The sequence below is a fragment of the Heliangelus exortis genome, chromosome Z (assembly GCF_036169615.1).
Source record: "Heliangelus exortis chromosome Z, bHelExo1.hap1, whole genome shotgun sequence".
Lineage (NCBI taxonomy): Eukaryota > Metazoa > Chordata > Aves > Apodiformes > Trochilidae > Heliangelus > Heliangelus exortis.
Window position 1 is genome coordinate 35,548,735 of NC_092454.1, and position 21,870 is coordinate 35,570,604.

Genomic DNA, 21,870 nt, shown 5'->3' on the forward strand with positions numbered 1-21,870 from the left:
TTCCATTCATTCAGTGTTCAACAGAGGCAATGCATACTCTGTACTTCTGTACAAGTTTCCTGTGTATGTAAGGAAATCATTAACCTATTCAATAAGAAACATATTCAGCCGCTCTTTTATTATTATTATTGTTTTATTGGGTGTGCTTGTTTGTTTGGTTGTGGTTTGGTTTGATTTGTTTTTTTCTGTGATGGGAAGCTATCTGCATTTAAAGGTGAAAAAGATAGGCTTGGATAGAAACAGTTATTTCTAAAACTCATGTGCAATTCATTATGTTGTTCTATTGTGGCTATTGCTGTTATACAGGGTATCAAAATACAACAAAATTCACATGAGTTCATTTTTTGTTTCAGAAGACAGACCACATCCCCAAAAAGTTGTGCTTGATTATATGGAAAGAATTTTACTCAAAAGGAAATTACTACAGTATCTAAGCAGTTTAAAGAAAACACAGCAAGAACAGTATATAAATCAGAATTCCATCCTACTCCATCACTTACATAAATACAGTGGTGGACAATGCAGTGCTGAAACTCTGAGTGAAATGTAGTTTAAATCTCTGAACTTCAGATATTTTTGTGGAATTTCTCTTACCATTTAGTACATTTAATTTTATTTTTATAACCCAGGAAAGTTATAGGCCTGTGTTCTGGGGAAATTAAATACCTCTGAATGGTACAGAAACTTAAAAGAATAACAGACTAAGAGCATGACATGATTTTGAAATAGCTCCTTAAGGGACAGCCCCTCACAGGGCACATACGTTTCTCATCTGACTGGTTGCCTGTATGGGTAGGTTTCCTCCATGTATCCTTAGTTTCTCTGGTCAGAAAGACAGCTCCAATGGGAAATTCAAAGCCCTTAATATTTGAATCTCCCTATCCAAATAATTACAAAAGGGATTCCTATTTTTTTACCTAACTGAAGGGAAATAATCTATATTAGTCACCTCTTCTAGGAGTACAAATTAGATAGGATATACATGAGCCATAGACCTTTCCTTTATGCTGCTAAAAAGTCTTCCAAACATGGTGAGTTTATTGTGAGAAATTAATTTTTATGCAAGGAGGGAGTAAATCTGGTGGCTGAAGCTCAAGTAATGGCTCCTGGAAACAGTAATTTCATCCAAATCTGAATTTAATAGGCCCTGTTCTGGGGAAACTGGGCCCAGATTCATTTGGATATATAGCAAATGAGATTGATCCAGTGGTAGACAGTCATTAAAGTACCTGTGGGGTCTTGAGACTCAAGGGCAAGAGCCCTTTACTTCCCAGTAACTTCCACTAGAGCTGAAGTGTTCCCATTTCACCATTACCTGAGTCTGAATGGCTGTCTCCAGTAAATTCCAGTTCCTTTTTTTGTGGAGCTTGTTCTAGATGCTTACCACCTATTGAAACCAGTGAAACCAGTGGATGCTAGGTCCAAAAATAGTTGTAAAGCCCACCCCTTGAAAAACTCTGTATATCATTATTAAATGCATCAGTCACCTAGTCTTCAAGAATTATGGGACTTTATTACCTTTTTTTGATAAACTAGACCATGGCTAAAAAGAATGTCTCCTGCAACACCTATTGTTGTGGACAGTTCTGGTGAATATCCATGCTTTATTAAAGTCTCTTTTATAAGACACCTTTCTTGCTTGCTAGCCTGCTCTTTTCCACATAGCCAAAAAGGCAGTGGATGCTCTTATAGGGTTAATTTTCTTAGCTTTTGGTTTTAGATTCACAGAATACATTGTGTCCAACCTTAATATTTTACACTGTAAGCCATATCATCTTTTATCTTTTATTTATAGTTATCCTCATATTAATTTCTCAATAGCAGCTGGCACAGCAGGAGGGACAAAGCATTGGTCTTCCAATTTATCCACTACTCTTACATATCCTGAGTTTGAAGCAGCCTGGAGAGATTGATGGAGCCCTGGCATCAGTCCAGCAGCTGTGTGTTTCTCATGCATGAAAATCAACAACAGGAAACCAAAATTTGACAATTGACAGTAATATCTGTGACCTCTGTAATAAATATAACAGGATTGTCTCTGTAATAAATATAACAGGATGGTCTTCAATAATTTAACATAATATCAGGCATTCCATAATGAAAAACCAGCCACATGAGAATGCATGCATACAGCTTTGTGAAATTCTGTATATCTGTGCTTAGGTGTGTATATCTGCAAACACAAATATAGAATTTATTTACAAATCAGAAATTCATAAAAGTTATTGATGATATTAGTTTTATTACTTCTCTGCTAATGCAGGAAAAATCATCAAATTAAAGGACTATCATGTTTGCAACAGTTAGGTAAGAATGCACACACACAAGTGTATATTTATGTTATGTATTTCCTCTAATCTTACAATATGATTCACAAAGGTTAACTCAGATTTGTGACAGTAACTTAGAAACATCCATACAGCCCGCTAAGGACAAGTCTCTGTGCTTAGATTATGTGGAAGAGAAGACTTTTTTATTCTTAATCATATTATTTGTAGATGCACAACAGGGTTTGACAGCTCCTTCTGTATCACTTCCATTTATTGTCTTTTTTTAAAGAAGCAGTTGATCTGTATTTTTAGCAGTTACAAACCTCAGATTAATCCTACTTTGTGTCAACATTCCTATCTCTTATGCCTGGTCATAATACAGTAAGAGAGAATTTTAACCATTTGATGTTTACTCCTAGTTGAATCTGACAGCTGTAGGCAGGTTACAGGGCTTTGTAGACATGGTTTTAAATGCAATTTTATCAACTCTTTCTGCTGAGTGCATGTAAGCACAAAAATGCTATCCTACTCAAAGGAAGCTAAAAGTATCTATCTAAATCTTGGTTAACGAAGACATACAAAAGTAAAGCTGACTCATCAAGGTATTCTGAGCAGCAGTTACTGCAGAATACCACCCTGTAGGAAGCTACAGGTAAGACTGTGGCATGTACTCCCAGTTACAGAATCACAGAATTACAGAATCACAGCATGTTAGGGACTGGAAGGAACCTCAAAAGATCATCGAGTCCAACCCCTCTGCCAGAGCAGGATCAATATGCAATATACAGGAAATGTTAAAGTTAACTTCATGTTTACTGCAATTTCTCCTATGAGGTTTTATTTCTCTGGGTTTGTTTCTTTTCCTCCTTTAGTTCCTGTCTTACATTTAGCCAGAAAAACAATGAAAACTCATGGATTCCCACCCCACTACTAGAGCTTTCTGGCCTCTTAACCCATGACTCATATGGGAGAGGATCTGTGAGAAAATGAAGTGTTTGGATGCAAAACCAGCAGTCCAGATGGTGACCAAATAACCTTATAAAGATAAATGCTTCATGACATGGCCTGTGTCCAAAGCAAGGGCACATATTAAGACTAAAAAAATCCATCTTACACATGGAGCCACCGCATATGTTCTGAAGCTGTGATTTCAAATGTCAGGCCTTAGTTAGACTTAGGAGCACTTTAGAATTGGATGTCATGGCTGCAACTACAGAGCTGCTGGGGAGATCTCTGTTCACTTTGGAGCTCCATTAGCTTCTGGTAGTATTCTACATATTACTTCTGAAATAACAAAAAAAAATAAAATATAATACCCTGTACCTCTTAAGGAATCAAAAAGAAGGCAGGAGTGTGTCTTTTTATCAGATACAATGAAATGGCAGAAGAAAAGCTTCCCTACTATTCAGGGTATTCTTTGATATCTTTGGAAGAGGATGCATGATCTGAGGCACAAACTCTTTTTTTTTTTAATAATCCATGATGCAAACTTTGGATAAAAGGTGCTATGTGATCTGTTAAGCTGTATGTTGTAAAGCAGCTTCTGTTAAAATCTTACAGTTTAAATGGACACATTAAACAGAATACCTTAATTAAAACTCATTGCAAATGGCTATGAGGTGCTTCAAGGTACAGGGCAGAAATTTTATCAAACTACCACTTGTTATTTTTTTATTTTAAGCTTTTTGTGGTTATGAAGCCCCCTAATTTTCAGAAGTTCTGTCTCCTGTAAAGAATCTCTGTTTCTCAAATGTTATTACTAAGAAAGCATAAGAAGCCTCTGAACACTCACACAAATATAGAACATTCTTAGGCTGTGTTATTTTGTTAAGTTTTAAAAAATATTTGAATATGTTATTTTTCACTGTTGGCTTCAGCTGGGACATAAAATTCTGATAAAATGAGAGAGGCACTTCTCATGGTATTTCTGGACACAAACATCAATGGAAGTGTCAGAGATCTCACAGGAGAGTCTGCTGTTATGCTATTTCCTTCCCAATTGTATTTTTATGGACTTATAATGTTCTGTGTGCTTCAGATATAAGTAAGATAAATAGTGCATAAAAAATCAAAAATTGTTTCTGTCCCAAAGTTCTTCCCATTTGATTTCATGCAACAGCAAGAAGAGAGAATTAAAAAATGGAATGAAATGCGAATAGACTGGGAATAGATAATTGTGACTGTCTGAACACAGTAGTTATCTGTAAACCCACAAATTATCCTGTAAAATATATGTAAATTTTGAGGGGAAAAAATCCAAAAAAACATTTCTTTGTGGTTTGCTTTCATTTAGCTATGTACTCCTGTCTTTACAGTAGTAAAGCCCAGGATACTCAGAGCTGCAAAGTAGGGGTAGCCATTTCTACAGAAGTGGGCTTGGAAAGGAGAATACTGCATTACTGATATCAGTCACCTTATTTGAGGCACACAGCCAGCTTATTAGGAGTTCTAACAACATCTGGGAATTACTGAGTTTCTACAGAAAGGCTGTTTTTTGATACCCCTTTTGCAGTCAGAAAAGACCTTTGCTTTCCATACCCACCACTAGCAATGGATACATTTAGACTCCTGTTACATATATTTTTGTTTTCATATCTTCTCAACTACTCTGATCATCCTACTTGTGTGAGTTCACCGTAACTCTAGAGAAATCAAACTGTTACTACATAGATGATAACCTTCAGATCATGCACAATGAATATACAGATGCCTTTTCCACACCTATGATGCTTGCAATTTATTGATCTTAAGATAATTCAGCTCTCCCCTTACAATGTCCTGTTGGCCTTCATCCATCGCATTTCATTCCAGTTAAATGTCATCAATTAATTTTCTGTAGCAATGACTTTTTTAGTTTTTTTTTTTTTAAGCTCATTACTGAAAATTTTATGTAAGATAAAATTTACCCTAAGATTCTTGAAGAATCCCCTATGTAACAGTCTATCTACTACATGGTGTGCTCAGTTTTAAACAATTTCTCAATCAATGCACAAAACTTTTCCAGGTTCTGTGAAAATAGTGGGACTGTCTTTCTTCTTAATTTTTCTTTTTTTTTATTTATTTATTTTACTACTTTTTAGCAGTTCTCTGAAGATACTACAGCCTTGTGCTCTGGCAATGTGCTGTTCTCAAACAGGAAAAAAAATCTCTTATTAATACCACTGGATTCCAGCTCAGCACCTTATAATAACAACCTAATGGGGGCATAGTGTGGGGAATTGTGATCGTGGACCTGAGGGAAGGAGAATGACAGGATAAGCTCTAGATATACAGATACATTTATATTTAAATATATTTATATATTATTTCCATATGTATTTATCAATGTATATTGGCCTGAGGGAGAGACAAAGGTGTTTCTGTCAAAACCAGGGATACCAAAACTACATTTTAATTTTTATGGCTCACTTTTTCCTTGTAGTCTGTTTTTTTTTCAATATTTCAGCTTTTCAGGACACTGTGGCAGTGCATATAACAGTAGAGGAAAAACAGTGAAATTATGAAAATATGGCATCTTTTTGCTAACAAAGAAAACAGGAAAGAGACAAGTCTGTTTTGACAGGTAATTTTAACTTTCTGGACTTAGAAAGTTTCAAAACTTATGCTTCCTACATCTGTGGTCCTCTGCTTTGCCTTGCACAACCCAGATGCTCTTCAGATAGCATTTCTCTACGACTTCTGAAGATTTGTCTGGTTATTCTTCTCCTTCTCCACAGACTTTAATTTGAAATGGTTTTGTATACATGTAGACAATCAGAACCTTGTATGTGCATATGTTAATTTCACTGACATACTGTCAGCTGTACAGAACTAAATCACAGACTGAGCTATGGAGGAAATGGGACAAGAGCTGTTTGAGGCGTAGGGCACTGGGGCAAGTATTTAGCATGGCTGACAACATGCAACCATAGCACCAAGGAGTCTCAAAGGAAGATGTTGGGCAAGGAACACAGGAAACCAGGTTGTGATGCTCCCAGGGGAAGGAGGATCCTTTGTTCCTGCAGTGCCCTCATGTTTCCAGAGAATAAAGTCATATAGTTTTTAAAAAGATTTGGACCTAGTTTATTACAGCTGGTAATTAGAGGAAAAGCAGTGTAAAATGAGTAAGGACCCAATGTCTAACTCAGAAAACCGTGAAAATAGTAAAATGGATCAAAAAGGACAGAATATAGCTTGTTATTTGGAAACCAGCTCAGAACACATGTGGGCACTACTTGATTTCTGGTAATGACTCTTTTCTTGGTCCAGACCAAGGAGGTAGTATCTTAACTTGGATGTGATAGATAATTCAGGAAATTTCAGTTTTCCCAGGTTTAAGCCCATGAACTATAATCTGAGCCATACTTTATAAACACCTATAGCTGTTTACTGTACTGTGCAAGCTCCCCATCTCCCTCTTTACTGGGTTAGAAAACATATCTTCACTGGGTGATATTACTTTGAAATCGTAGATAGATAGATAGATAGATAGATAGACAAATAGACTTATTGATAATTGAATTTTGTATTTGAGAAAGCCAGTGAGCTAAAATTATAATTCTTGTCTTTTTCAAGAGTTTTGATTCTAACTTTTTTCAGTAAGCTCCTGAGAGACTTGTAGCACATCATATTGTAGTAGGAGTAAAAGGAAGCATTTCTGGACAAAACAAATACTCAGCCCTATAGGAAATATTACAGCCAAGATATGAAATACAGGCCCTGTGACCAGCATTTCTATATTTAGACAAACTCCTCTTGTGAACAAGAATATTGGTTAATGGCATTGCTGTTGGAAAGGGACAACTCTGCCCAGAACATCTCCACAGGAGAGAGCTCTCCGCATCCCCAGCCACGCGGCAGGGAGTGCATGGTCCTAGGAGGCAGCGGCAGGAGCTCCGCAGGGAGACTTTCTGCTCTGCCTGCAGTCAGCATGACATTAGTGGGATGAGGAGGAGACACGCAGGCAGGGGCCGAGTTTCTGGGAAGGGAACTGATGGTGAGTGCAGCAGGAGAAGGCAGTGCTGGGAGCGGGCGGGAGATGGGAACCTGAGCACTGCTTGCCAGGAGCGCCGGCTGACTTAGAATTGGCTGGGTTGGAAGGGACCTCAGAGATCATCAAGTCCAAGACCTGCCAGCCTCTGCCGACAGCTCTCTCCTTCCCTGTGTCCATGAGGCCAGGATGCTTCCTTCGCCATGCCTGGACCTGCCCAGAGCTGCTCCCCTTGCTGTTTTTCTCCTGCATTCCTGCCGCTTGCCCCTTGGCTTATGTGCCTCCTCTTCCCCCTGTTCCTGCCAGGACAGCAAGTACCAAAGGAATGAGCTGGCTGGCAGTCCCCTCTCCACCTCCTATAAGAGACAGTTCCCTGACAGGAATTTGGGACACTCCACTGCACTGTACAGAGCCCTGGCTGTTGTTCAAAGGCTTTGCAGAACTTGCCACGCACACAGGTGGACCACTCCGGAGGAGGACCGGAGGCATCTGCTGACCCACGTATAGTTCTCCCACTAAGAGCTGGCCATAAAAAACTGTCTACAGAGAGTTTGCCACAGAGAGCTGTACCATTTTAAGTCCCTTCCAACTGGAACTATTCTATTTTTTTATAAGTAAATGGGTTTTAAAGCTGAATTAAATCAGAAACTGGTTTTCTGACACTGAAGCTTCTGGAAGTTGATGCACCTTATTTTTCCCACTAGCAATGTGTTATCTTCTAGAACTTGGGAGAGTATTCACAGGTTTGTGGCATTTGTACTCTGGCTTGTGGTGACTCAGGTCTTGAAAATCTCCAGGCTAGTATCCTGTAAGTAGCTGTAATAACAGTGTTATTTTGGTTTGTTGGAAAGCTTGCAAATATCTTAAACTGGAATAATCACAATAGCACACAAAATACAAATATTTATCTTCTGTTTTAAAAATTCCCTTCTGGCTGTTTCATAGAACTTGCAGCACACTTTCTCTAAAGTTATTTTTCTTCATGATTCTGTATCTCTGACCTAACACTATAAATGTTAGATGATTTTGAGGATGTTTCTCAAGAATATTTATTATTGTTGTGACTATGTTAACTAAGTAATAGCCAAGAACATCCTACAGGAAACCTGGGAAGGAGTTCTGTTGATGACAATGTTCAGAAAGACCTGTTTTACAAGGAACACAGGAATGATTGAAAAACATGTGGGATAAATCCCATAAGCTTAAAAAAACCCAAACCATTCTTTCAGATCAGTTTGGTAAGAATTATTGATCTAAAATCATGACTATTAAATGTACCTCAAGATAAAATGTGGTGTTGTTGAATTGTTGTAAGCAATTTAGGTGTACTAGCATAAAAAAGAATTTTTTTTCTGAATCGTGCATCAAGTCTGTATTAAGACATAAAAACCTTTTTATTTTGTCAAGTAATAAATTAAAAAAAGTGTTTACAATTTTCAGATTAAAATAAGAAATTAAATATAAAAAACTCAGTCCTATTTATATATATACATGTGGTCCTTTCCCCTTGTTTTTACTCATGCCTTTTCCTTCTACTATTCCTTTGCCACTCATTATGCTATATTTTTCCTGTTCTTTCTTCTCAATTCTATTTGTTTACTTTTTCCTTTTGGATCTTGGCCTACAGTTCTTTTCTGAGTAGGCATGTTTCATTCTTTCCACTCATGTTTATTCTCCTCCAAAAGTTTATTCTCTATCAAGTCTCTGCACCGGAAGCCCTTTGCTTCTATGTCCAGCTCCTGGTCACCCACACTCACCAACTTTTGCCATCATTCATTCCTACCTCTTTGTGTTAGTTCCATGCACTACAGTCAGTCACCTTGCTGCCTTTTTGGCCTCTTTCCTATCCAGCCTCTGAGCAAAATTTATCACAGCATTCTTTCTTTACCTATTCAAACTACATTTTCTTTAATTATTCAGCAAGTAAAATTGCTGCAGCCTGGAAACTGTTCAGTTACTTCATTCCTCTTGCTCCATTAGAGTTAACAGCAATCATAAAAATACACCTGAAAACAGTAAGGGAGTAAATGATGAACTGGAGCAGGGGAGAAAGGAAGTGAAAAAGTGTACCAGAGTCAAAGAGCATCCTCATCTATGGCATGTTAGTATTTTGGTCTGAAGAATGTTGTGTGAAGACTTGGACTTTTTGCAGAGCACTATGGATCAGGATCAGGTCCTCAGTTTTTCAAATTGCAATGTAGCTTCTGCACAATGGTTATTTTTGCTGTACAACTGTGTAAAGCAGAAGATATGATGGAAACAGAGGTATAATTCTCATTTTTACTTTGTTTTACTGAGCACCCTGAAGAAATCAATATCCTCATCAGTAAAGTGGGAATAATACTACTTACCCACCTTTGACAAGCGCATCATGACCTAAGGATCAAAGTGCTATGTACAACTAAGTATTTTTATTATTACTACTTTGATGTGTAAATCACAGACACAATTGGCTGTAACTGTCTTTGAAGTTGTTCTAAAAAATCCTATCGTATTCCACTTCAGCAGTGATTTAATTTGTGGATTAGTGACATGACAGACCATAAGAGGCTATTTGGAAGTCTTCCAATTGGTTTTCTCAATCTGGCTGCTCTGAGCACACACTTAGTGTTCAGTAGGCAGAAAAAGTTCTCAAATTATTATTAATGATTGCATCATTTTCTCAGTGAAAGAATTTGTGTAATTATAAATCTTATGTTTGTTAATATGATTAATTTTATGATCTTGTGCAATTACCATAAATTATATTTACAGAAACAAAGCAGTTCATCATGCAACCTAACTGCTCCTACCTTCAGACTGGTTTATTAAAGATGCAGTTCCCCCTGGAACTAGACGGGTGTGCTAGAAGTCAGCACTCTATCAAGACCTACATTTAATAAGAAAATTCAGTCAGTTTGACCGTCAGTTGAAATGAACTTAACTGGCCAGGCAATCCTAAATAGCTTTTCGGAGACAAAATCAGAAAGAAGCATGATGTCTTCGTCTTGCTATTCTGGTACAGCTCCTTTTCTCCATGTAGTTAGTTCAGAGATCTACATAAATGGCAAAAAAAATGTGTTTACTGAAAAATTTTGTCATTCATTAATCAAGAGATTACTTTTCTTCCTTTCATGTTGCAAGTCCAACACAATGATTGAAAAAAAAATATTCCAAAAAAATCCTCACATTTATGAAGTAGCACTTGCACAAGGCATTTGTAAGACCAAATGACAGGTCAAAGACAAATCATAGAATAATTAGAGTTGGAAGGGACTTCTAAAGGTCATCTAGTCAAATCCCCATAGCAGAACTGATGTTGCATGCTGGTTTGATAATGAAAAATTGGAAATTCTGTTACTAACAGGGCTATTAAATGCTTGCATAGGGAGTGTTAGGAAATTCAGAGACTTTGCAAATCAAAGTGATTTTTACAAGATGAATTATGCCATGCAATATGATGAGGTAGTCCAGGGAACAACCAGAGTGATTTTCAATAGGAACTAAGAATTAGAACCTACTTTTTCAAAATACTTTCTCTGATATTTAAAGTAAAAAGATTGCACTTTTAAAATGTATACTATGTAGTGTAATATTTTTTACTGTTAAATCTTCTTTAACATTATCCCACTACTGTAATACTATAGCAATAATAAATACTAGTATGTAAGAAAGCATGTTAAGAGTTGCTAAGCTAAATTGTTTTCTGAGTTAGATAATAAATTAGCCTTTCTCTCTAGGCTTTCTCTTTATTTTCCATGCAGAAATATAGTTTTACAAAAAATTATTTCAGGTCAAGAGTTAAGAAGCTGTGAGTATCCAAACCCTGTTTTTTGTACTATTGCTGGGTTAAAACTGCAGTATTTGTGAGTTGCAAGTGGCTTGCCCTGGTTTGGGCCAGGACAGAACTAATTTTCTTTCTTATAATTTTGCTTTCAGCTAAGTCTCTTTGTAAGTAGCTGCACTTGCTGAAATTAACAGCAAGTGTCTCAGTCAGTCTCTGCTGCTAGGACTGATAGCACTCAATGTTTATACTTAGGGCTAGAGAATGGTATCAGAAGCAAGGCCACTGTTCTGTTCTGAAAAACATCTGATGCTCTGGAAAGAGAAAAGGAGTAAAGAGATCACATCTTTAACTCTCCTTTAGGGTGGAATGGAGCACACAGGTTACCAAAATTGACCAAAAGTATTGCATCCCATAAGCATCATACTCAGTATAAATTTGAGAGATAACAAGGGTCAAGTTTTTCTTCACACGTGGTCGAAGAAACCCTTTCAGCATCCTGTATATGTTTAATCATTCTTTGTCTTCATCATTACTCTTTTATCAAAGCTGTGTTGTTTAGTTTCCATTGTGTAGGAGTCTCTTTCTTAAATCTATCAGGGATGAGAAGCATATTAATAGAGAGCACCTGTCATTCATGTAATTACCTGCTCAGTGGTAAACCATGACATTACTGAGCCAGTTGTCTCCACCAAGGTCTGTTTTGCACTTCTTATCAGACTTAAAGAACTATAATGATGACAGTTGGTGTTATATATATTGGAATAAATGAGAACCAGTGTTTAACAAACAACGATAATTTTAAAGTAAAAGTGAGACTCGTAATTTAGATTTCAATGGCAAATTGATGTTTTTTACTTCAGAAATCTTAATTCTTTAGTGGTCTTTTCTGCACAAACTTTTAGTCTTAACTTAAAAAAATCTTTAGGTTGTTGAAATGAACATTTCTTATTCATATTGATATCTCTGGTCACCTTTCTTCTGGAAGAGATTTTTTAAAAAACATAGGAGGGCTATTATCTCAGGAGATAAGAACTGTCAGAAAATGATTGAAATAGGCAAGGTAATAAGTTGTCAACAGACAGATTTTATACGCTTTGTCTGTTACTGAGAAATTAATGACAGAAAGGACCTTTCAATTATCTAATCTATCATCCTACCAATGTTTATTCTTAACTTTTCCAATATTTTGAGAAGCTTGAGATAATTCAGGTGAGTTTGCCATCACATTAAAATGCTATGGCTAAACACACCAGCTATCTTCCACTGCATATTAAATTATTAAATATTACTGTACTATTTGTAATATTAGCCTGTGCTCATTTATCTAGATTTCTTTTTTATGTTGGATTATCCAGTCCATGAGTAATTCAAGTATATATTCTTGAACTAAGAGAGGTACAAAAATGTTGGAAAACATATTTTGAAACATATTTGATAAATGGGAAAGCTGTTTTGATACAAGCATATTTTGATAGGATTTTTGACTAATAGTACCAGTGAGTAACTCAGTGACTCCATCAAGTTTGTCATGCATCTGCACTTCCATTCCACTGGTTGAGGACCAGGAATTCCAAATCTGTGGCTGAAGGCACTGGGCCTAAAACTTTCTCTTATTACTTCTGCTTTGAAATGCTTGCAAGAGAGCATCTATTGAAAAAAGGGTCACCTAGTGTCTCTGTAAGATTCATCTGTACATCTGCTAAAACCATGTTTCTTCTGCTGACTTTTTTCCTTGCTAAATATAGTTTTGTCTGTAATCCTATGTAAATATTTTCCTTTTTGTGGGGAGGATTAATCTTGTAAATTCTAATGCTTTCTCTCCTATCATATTTCTAGTCTATATGACAACATTGTTATGGTCTGTTGCAGCTAAGCCAAGGACTTTTATCTATGTGTCACTGAATGATCATAGAATCATAGAACCATAGAATGGCTTAGGTTGGAAGGGATCTTACAGATCATGTTCTGCAATCTCCCTTCCATGAAACAGGATGCACCTCATCTACATGAAGACTCATGCAATCTGACCTTGAACATCTCCAGGGAAGAAGCATCCACAACTTCTCTGGGCAGTCACTTCCAGAGTATTAACCACCCTCATACTAAAGAGCTTCTTCCTAATATCTAGTCTAAACCTATTCTCCTACCATTTAAAACCATTTCCCCTTGTCCTGTCTCTGGACACTCTCATGAAAAGTCCCTCTTCAGCCTTTCCGTAGGTTCCCTTCAGATATTTGAAGGCAGCTATAAGGTTCCCCAGTCTTCTCTTCTTCAGCCTGAGCAATTCCAGCTCCTTCACCTGCTCCTTGTAGGAGAGGTGCACCTGCCCCTGGATCATCTGTGGCCCTTCTCATAGATCTATGTCCTTCCTACGTGAGGATACCAGAACTGGATGCAATGTTCAAGAGGGGGTTTCACAAGTGCAGAGTAGAGGGGGAGAATCACCTGTCTTGATCAGCTTGCCATGTTCCTCTTGATGCATCCTAGGATACCATTGTTCTTCTGAGCTTGCATGAGCACACTATGAGCTCCTGTTGAGCTTGTTGTCAATCAACACCCCCAAATCCTTCTCTTCAGGCCTAGTCTCAACTTACTCTGTACCCAGATTGTAGTTGTGCCTGTCACTGGCCCCACTCAGATGCAGGACTTTGTACCTGGACTTCTTGAACCTCATGCAGTTTGCACTAGTCCCTGTGGATGGCATTCCTTCCCTCAAGTGAATCCACTACACTACACAGCTCGGTGTCATTGGCAGACTTACGGAGGGTGCACTCAATGCCATTGTCCACGCTGCTGACAAAGATGTTCAACAGCACTGGACCGAGACAGACCCCTGAAGAATTTCACTTGTCACTGGCCTCCAGGAGGACACTGAACCATTGATCATGACTCTGAGTGTAACCTTCTAGGCAGCTCCTTGTCCACTGAGTGATCTATCCCTCAAATCCATGTTTCTCCAGCTTAGAAATGATGATAGCATGTGGGACAGTGTCAAATGCCTTGGACAAGTCCAGATAGATGACATCAGTTTCTCTTCCTATATCTACCAGAGCTGTAACTCTGTCATAGAAGGCCACGGAATTCATCAGGCATGATCTGACCCTAGTAAGCCATGTTGACTGTCATGGATCACCTCTCTGTTTTTCAAGTGCCTTGCTACAGGTGCCAGGAGGATCTGTTCCATGATTTTACCTGACACACCGGTAAAACTGTCTGGTCTGCAGGTCCCTGGGTTTTCTTTTCTCCCATTTTTAAAAATGGGAGTTATATGTCCCCTTTACCATTCCTAGGGAACTTCTCCAGACTGCCACAACTTCTCAAATATGATGATATGATGGTTCTTCACTATCCCAGACCCAGCCATTGTCTTCTGTGACTTGGGTGGTGTGGCTCAAGTGCTTACCAACAAAGACTGAAGCAGATAAGTCATTGAGTACTTCAGCCTTCTCTATATGCTCAGTAACCAGGTCACCTGTGTCTCTCTGGAGGGCCCCACATTCTCTCCTTTTTTTTTTTTTTTTTTTTTTTTTTTTTTTTGGATATGTCTGTAGAATCTTTTTCTGTTTAATGTCCCTGGCTAGATTTGGCTTCAGCAGGGCTTTAGCTTTTCTAACCTGGTTTCTGCTTTTATGAACAATTTTCTTGTAATCATTCCAAGTTCCCTGTCCTTGCATCCACCCTTTGTTGATTTCCCTTTTGTGTTCGATTTTGGCCAAAAGTTCCTTGTTCATCTATATTGATCTCCTGGTCTTTTTTGCCCGATTTCTTCTTTTTAGGGATGTAGTGCCATTGGGCTTGGAGGAGATGATTCTTGAAAGACAACCAGCTTTCCTTGGCTCCCAATCCCTCAAGGTCTTGTCCTATGGTACCCTACCAAGGAATCATAGAATCATAGAATCATAGAATAGGCTGGGTTGGAAGGGACCTCAGAGATCATCAGGTCCAACCCTTGAACAACTACCGCCACAGTCACTAGACTATGGCACTGAGTGCCATATCGAGTCGCTTTTTAAATGTCTCCAGGGACGAAAAGTCCACCACTTCCCCAGGCAGCCTGTTCCAATGTCTGATCACCCTTTCCGTGAAAAAATTCTTTCTAAAGAAAGAAGTTCCTGAAGAGGCCAAAATCATCCCTTCTGAAGTCAATGGTTTCAAGCTTACAGAGAAACCATTTGCAGTCGATCAGCCAGCGCCCGCATTGCCTCCACTCCTCCATGGCCGCGCTCCGACGGGGCCACCACCCGCCTCACACACCGCTGCCCTTCCTCCTCCTCCTCCTCCTCCTTGCCGCTTGGGGGCAGCGGGCGGCTGCCCGGGGGGGCTGCTCTGCACCGCGGCTCCACACTACCGCTCCGCTCCATCACTGCCCGCCGCCCGGGCCAGCATCGCTCCGCTTTTTTGCTGCCCTGAGGATCTTAAACTCTACTATCTCACAATCATTGCGGCCAAGGCTTCCCATGAGCTTAGCATTCCCCACCAGCCCTTCTCTGTTGATAAGTACAAGGTCTAGTACTCCCCTCCTCATCTCCCTTCCTGTCTTTCCTGAAGAAATTAAACCCTTCTAATCCAGCACACCAGTCACAGGAGTCGTTCCATTGTGTCTCCATGATGCCAGTCAGGTCATAGTGCTGCAGGCACACAAGCTTCCCCAGATCCTCCTATTTATTGCCCATGCTGGAAGTGTTTGCATAAAGGCATTGGAGCTGTGCCCCTGATGAAATGTCTGAAGCCCCTACTGAATACAGTTGCATGATCCCAATATCCCTTTTTGGACATGGGATCTAGCTCCTACCTGACCCTTTTCAGGTGTTCCTGTGCTTACTAAACCATCAATAACCTTTGCCTCTTCATTTCCCATTGTCTGTCTGTCAACTATCACAGCTGAGGTATCAAAGTGAGGTGTTTTGCTGGCACACCATCCAACAAACCGTGGCATGCTAGCCCTAGACTTACTCCTAGCAGGTCTAGCTTCACCCCCTTCCACCTTCAAAATCTAGTTTAAAGTTCTAAGAGTCTATGAGTCTTGCTAACTCCTGCTCAATGATCCTTTTCCCCGTTCAGGACAGGTGCATCCCATTTGATGCCAGCAGGACTGGTGACTTATAGTGGCCCATGCTCAAAAACCCAGAGCTCTGTTGATGACACCAACCCCTGAGCCATGAATCAATCTGTTGGCTCTTCCTGATGATTTCTTTGGTTTTTGTTGACATTGGAGGGGATGGCAGATAACACAATTTGTGCTCCTGATCCCCTAACCAATTGTTAGGGGCCAAGGCCCTGAAATCTCCCTTTGTCAATTTTGGGCTTCTTGTTGTCACCTCATCACTACCTATCTGAAAGACCAAGAGCATGTAATAATCTGAGGGACTCATCAGGGTAAGAAGTTTACCTGTAACATCCCTTATCCAGGACCCAGGGAGGAAACAGACTTCCCCATGAAGCAGGTCCAGTCTGCATATTGGGCCCTCTACACCCCTCAGGAGGGAGTCTCCCACAACAATGACCGATCTATTTTTCTTTTCAGGGTTAATTTTGATAGTTTGCTTGGGAGGAGTTGGTGTTGTTGGTACTTCTGGCCTTTGAAAGAAATCTTTCTCATTAGCTGCTGGTTCCTCTTTCAGGGCCCCATACCTGCTTCTTCTAGGGCACTGAAGGTAGTGCCTTCCTTAAGGGAACATGCTTGCTCTGTTTTCACATTGAGCAGGGAACTGTTCCCATTGTCCCCACTCCTGTAATTTGGTATAGGACAGCTGGGAAGCTTGCTGGGAGGATAAAGAATCCTCTGCTCCACTAATAGGTTTTACCTCCTGTGCCATTTTTATGGAGAGTAGGACAAGGAAACACTCATCTAATTCCCTCTCACTCTCTCTGATGCTCCTCAATTTGCTCACCCCTCTGAGCTCCATCACTTCATCTTGCAGCTGTGCCACATGATAGAGCAAGTCATCAGCTTGCTCACACCAGACACAGCCAGAGTCAGTTACCCCCAGTTTCGGGTATAAGGCTGTGGCATTCCCAGCAGCCTGTCACATGGATAGCTGCCTCCTATTGGACTGCATCCTTGAGCACCCACATCCAATTTGGTGGGGTCTGGGACCATAGCCCTTCTCTGCCAGGTAGCCACCGTTGTACCTGGACCAAGCTGACTGTGCTCAGCTCCCTGCCCTTACTCTGCCCACACCACCTCCCATGCTCACCACTCCCTGGATGCTCAGCCCCTCTTTGCTCAAGCTCCTGCCCGTATGCCCTGATACTGTGATGTCTGTGCTTGCTACTTTTACAAAAGCTGGCCTCTCAGCCTCACACATGAGATGCCAGCTCCTGCAGAAGTTGGGTCTCTCCACTCTCCATCAAGCTTCCTTGGATCCAGAAACCCCCCTGCTTGACCCAATCCAGGCACAGAGCTTAGACGCTGCTGTTGCCGCTACCTCATGTTGCCGCTTCCTTGTGGTCTGAGTCATCTGATCATATATTTCAGTGCATGAATTAAGGATTTTAAGGGTGTGGTGGTCTTGCTAACATTCAATAAATTTCTTCATAACATGGGTAAGCCACTATGAAGGAGTCTATAGGTTAAGAAGAATGACTCCTAATTTTGCTGTTGATATACATGGTGACATCTTAGGAGACACAGCATGTACTTAAAAGTCTGTTTTACATTTCAATCAACAAAAATGTCAACAAAGAAAACCACTTTAAATATTTTGTTAATAGTTTTTCTTAGCACAGACCCTCAGAATTTAATAGTTTTAGATCTGTTTAGAAAATAAGACCCAGGTGGGATTTTCCTGACATTTTAGTAGTCAGAGTTCGATTCATGATGAAGTTGTACCCTTTTACTCTAAGCTAACATTCGGCTTGACATAGAAGGGATAGAGTGTATTTTTATTTCAACAATATCAGCATATGCTATTTAAATCAAACATCTTTTTGTCTGAGCTAGTGGCTCTCTAAAATTAAAAAGTCAAATTTAAATTAAAAAGGTTAATTTGCTGACCTCATCTTTGTTTAATTGTTACTAATGCATTTTATGCTAATTAAGCGTTCTTTCTCAATAATTACAGCAGGGAAAAGCAAAGCTTTTAAGGCTCCTACTGATCTAGTACCCTGTGACTGCATGCTTTTATTTTTTTTTCATTTTAATGTACCAATTATATGCATTATAGAAATAAATATGTCATATATAATCTATCATCTCAGCAACCCTTGACCTGCAAACGCTTTAAATTATATTAATAAGTATAAAGCAGTATCATTTCTCAGCAACACTGAAAGGAAGAACTGATTAAAACATTATCTGTGTTCTCCAATTATGACACCATAAAGGCTTCAGATCTGTTGATCACATATAATGCTAGATATAATATTTTGAAAGTACTGAATTATTGTACTGAAGAAATAGGGTTTTTTTACATATGATTTTCCATTTCTGACTTTCAGTGCTTCACTTCTAAACTTTTATGGTGGTCTCAAAATTTAGTTCTACTCAGTTATATATCAGTTCACCTATTCTCAGTTTTTTGAATAACCATCACAGACCCAGCAAATGAAAGTGACAGAAATTACTGTGTTAGAAATTTTTCTATAAGTCTGCTGTTTGGAAAGAAAGTTTGACATCCTGAAACTTCAGTACAGGTCTCAGAGAATTAAAATACAGCGATGGTGTCATTAACTATTTATTTTAGAGACAGTGTGACTGACTGACTGAAACAGTTTTAGTATGTAAAGGCAGCCCTACAAAGACTTAGTCTGAACCACAATATAACTCTCTGCATAACACATAATGTTACTTTCTAGTACCTATATAGTCTCTAACTGTATTGTTATAGATGAATAGCAGCAACTCAAAACCTCTAGCAAATCAAACTGAAGTGTTTTTATTTCAAAGTGTATGCTTTTGCTATTACTGGTGTGCTATTATTATGGAAGGTCTAACACTTTAACCAAAATAAAAAAGTCACTTCGATAGTGAAAGTTCTACAAGAAGGAAAAAAAGGTTGAAAACTGTGGGTTTATTTTTTTTCTTTTTATGTTTTTCTTCTTCTGAGTTACTTTTGGTATCAAACAAGAAATAAAAATTAAAAAAAAAAAAAAAAAAAGAGGAATTGTGAGGAGAAATATTACCATTGATGTTTTCCACACAGTTACATCAAACAGAAACTTCTCTGTATCATGAAAATGTTAATTTTAGAAAAATGTTGAAAGATCAAATAGGAAAGATATTTTTATAATTTTCATAATTTCATAATTTTTATATCTTTCTACAGTATCAGCTATAGATATCACATAATGCATTGTAATATGGTATTTCATGTTTATGCTTGCTTGACTATGAAAATGTGATATAAGTAGAAATAAATATTGATCTGAAACAGAACTAAGTTTCTTTTGATTTGATTGATCTTTTATGAACAGGAAAATCCTTTGTTGTTTTGATTTAAAGTGAAGATGGCTTCTGAAATTCCAGAAAGATGAAAATTCATTCAGATCTGTCCATATTCAAACTAGAGGAGGGTAGATTTAGATTAGATGTTGTAAAGAAGTTCTTCACCATGAGGATGGTGAGACACTGGATCAGGTTGCCGAAAGAGGTGGTGGCAGCCCCATCTCTGGAAGTTTTTAAGGCCAGGCTGGACAGGGCTCTGAGCAACCTGATCTAGTGGGAGGGGTCCCTGTTCATGGCAGGGGGGTTGGAACCAGATGAGGTCCCTTCCAACCCAGAAAATTCTGTGATTCGTATTAGCATATACAAGTGATTTTCCCCAAACATCAGCTCTGAAAGCAGTTAAAAGAAACTAAATGTGAATTAAATTTCCCCCTTCGTAAAGCCCATAAGCAAATAAAATTTGCCTTTTCTACAAAGCAGAACCCCCTCCCTAATCAGACTGGAAAAAAAAGAGACCAATTCTGATGTATGTTATGCATAAATTGTAACACAATAGCTGTCAAATTTTTGTCAGGCAATTAAACTTTATGCCAAACTAATTCAATTTTGCTGCTGTTTTATTAAGGCATATGAAAAAAAAAATCTATTCTTTTCAGTAAATCACAAGTTTCACAAAGCATTTTCTAACTCAGAGTCCTTGTTTTACTATTTCAATATATTAAATGTCCAGCAAAGGATTTCCAGCTTCATAAACCTAAAATGATAAAATTAATCCTATAGCTAAAGAAATATTTAATTGCATCTTTATGAAGTTTTGTCCCCTTTTCACTGTCAAGTATGTATTGTTTAGTGGTACAAAGATATTTTGCTGCTGAAAAATGCATTAGAAACAGCATAGAAGGAATAGTAGTCATATACAGAGCTATTCACTTCTCAGGTTCAAAAATATCCTAATGAAAACAATATTGTCTGTAATAATACTACAATATTGTCAGTAATAAAAATATCCTAATGAAAACAATATTGTCAGTAATAATACTACATGGATTATTATTCTTAACTTTTAGACTTTGTGAATTATTTTACTATAATTAGTAATTTTACAACTAAAAAAATTCAGACATTTTCTGAAACTGCACCTGAACTGTATCTATGCAGAGGTATTAAAATGCAAGTGGAACATCCACCTCAAAATCAGAAATGCTAATCTAATTAATCCTCCATTTTCTTTCAATTTTTTGCTTTCTTAAGAGTGTAAAGAAATTACAAAATTGAAGATATTCATGCTCTGAGTATGCCTTGGTCAGAGGTGCTAAGCATCTAAAGTAATTATTCAGTTTATTCAATTGTGGCACAACATACAGTACATTTTGAATCATGGAATCATAGAATGTCAGGTTGGATGGGATCTCAAGGATCATCTGGTCCAAACCTTCTAATATCATTGTTCACATGATATGTCTTAGCATCCTGTTGAGCTGAGACTTAAAACTTTCCAAAGTGGGGGAATTCAGCACTTCCCCTGGGAGACCAATCCAATGTCTGACTCTCCTCATAATGAAAAATTTTCCTCTTGTGTTCAATTGGAATCTCCTCAGGAGCAACTTGTGCCCACTGGCCCTTGTCTTGTCCATGTGACTCCTGGCAAACAGGGAGTCTCCATGTTCGTTGTAGCTGCTCTTTAAGTACTGGAACTTCATGATAAGGTCTTAATTAAGCCTTCTCTTCCCAAAGCTGAACAAACACATTTTTTTCAGCCACTCCTCTTACAGCAGGTACTCTAGTCCTCTAATTGTTCTCATGGCTCTTCTATGGACTCTCTCCAGCCTGCCCACATGCTTTTTGTAAAGCAGGGACCAAAACTGAACACAATACTCCAGGTGTGGTCTGACTAGCACTGAGTAAAGCAGGATGATAACTTCTTTGTCTCTGTTGGTGATGCCCTTGCTGATGCAGCCCAGCCTCCTGTTGGCTTCTTCGCTGCTGTAGCACACTGTTCAATCATGTTGATCCTGTTGTCCACCAAGACCCCTAAGTCTCTTTACACAAGGCTGGTCTCTAGCCAAGATAATTTCAGATAATATATATTATCTGAAAGGTAATGTTTGCAGGTGAGGGTCTCAGAGCACCTGAATATTGTTTGTTGCAGTTAAGAAGTGAACGGGGGAGAAAATAATGTAAAGGAAAGAATTTCTTTGAGTACAGAGACACATGTTCAGGGATGGCAGGGTCTGATCTCATGTCGGATACAGAGGGAATCACTTTCATCAAAGTACTGTTGCAGATAAGAAGAGCAGGACAGCTCTCTGCTGATTGCTGATTGCATCTTGTATAGCCATTCACAAGTAGTTAGAATGAGTCTGAATGCTCCATTTTAGTTTGGTAAAGGTTTCCTCCAGTTCTCACAGATTGAACTGTCTGAAAAACCCTGGTTAGTCAGATTTGCTTAATCAAGCAATTTTGCATATTATTTAAAAAC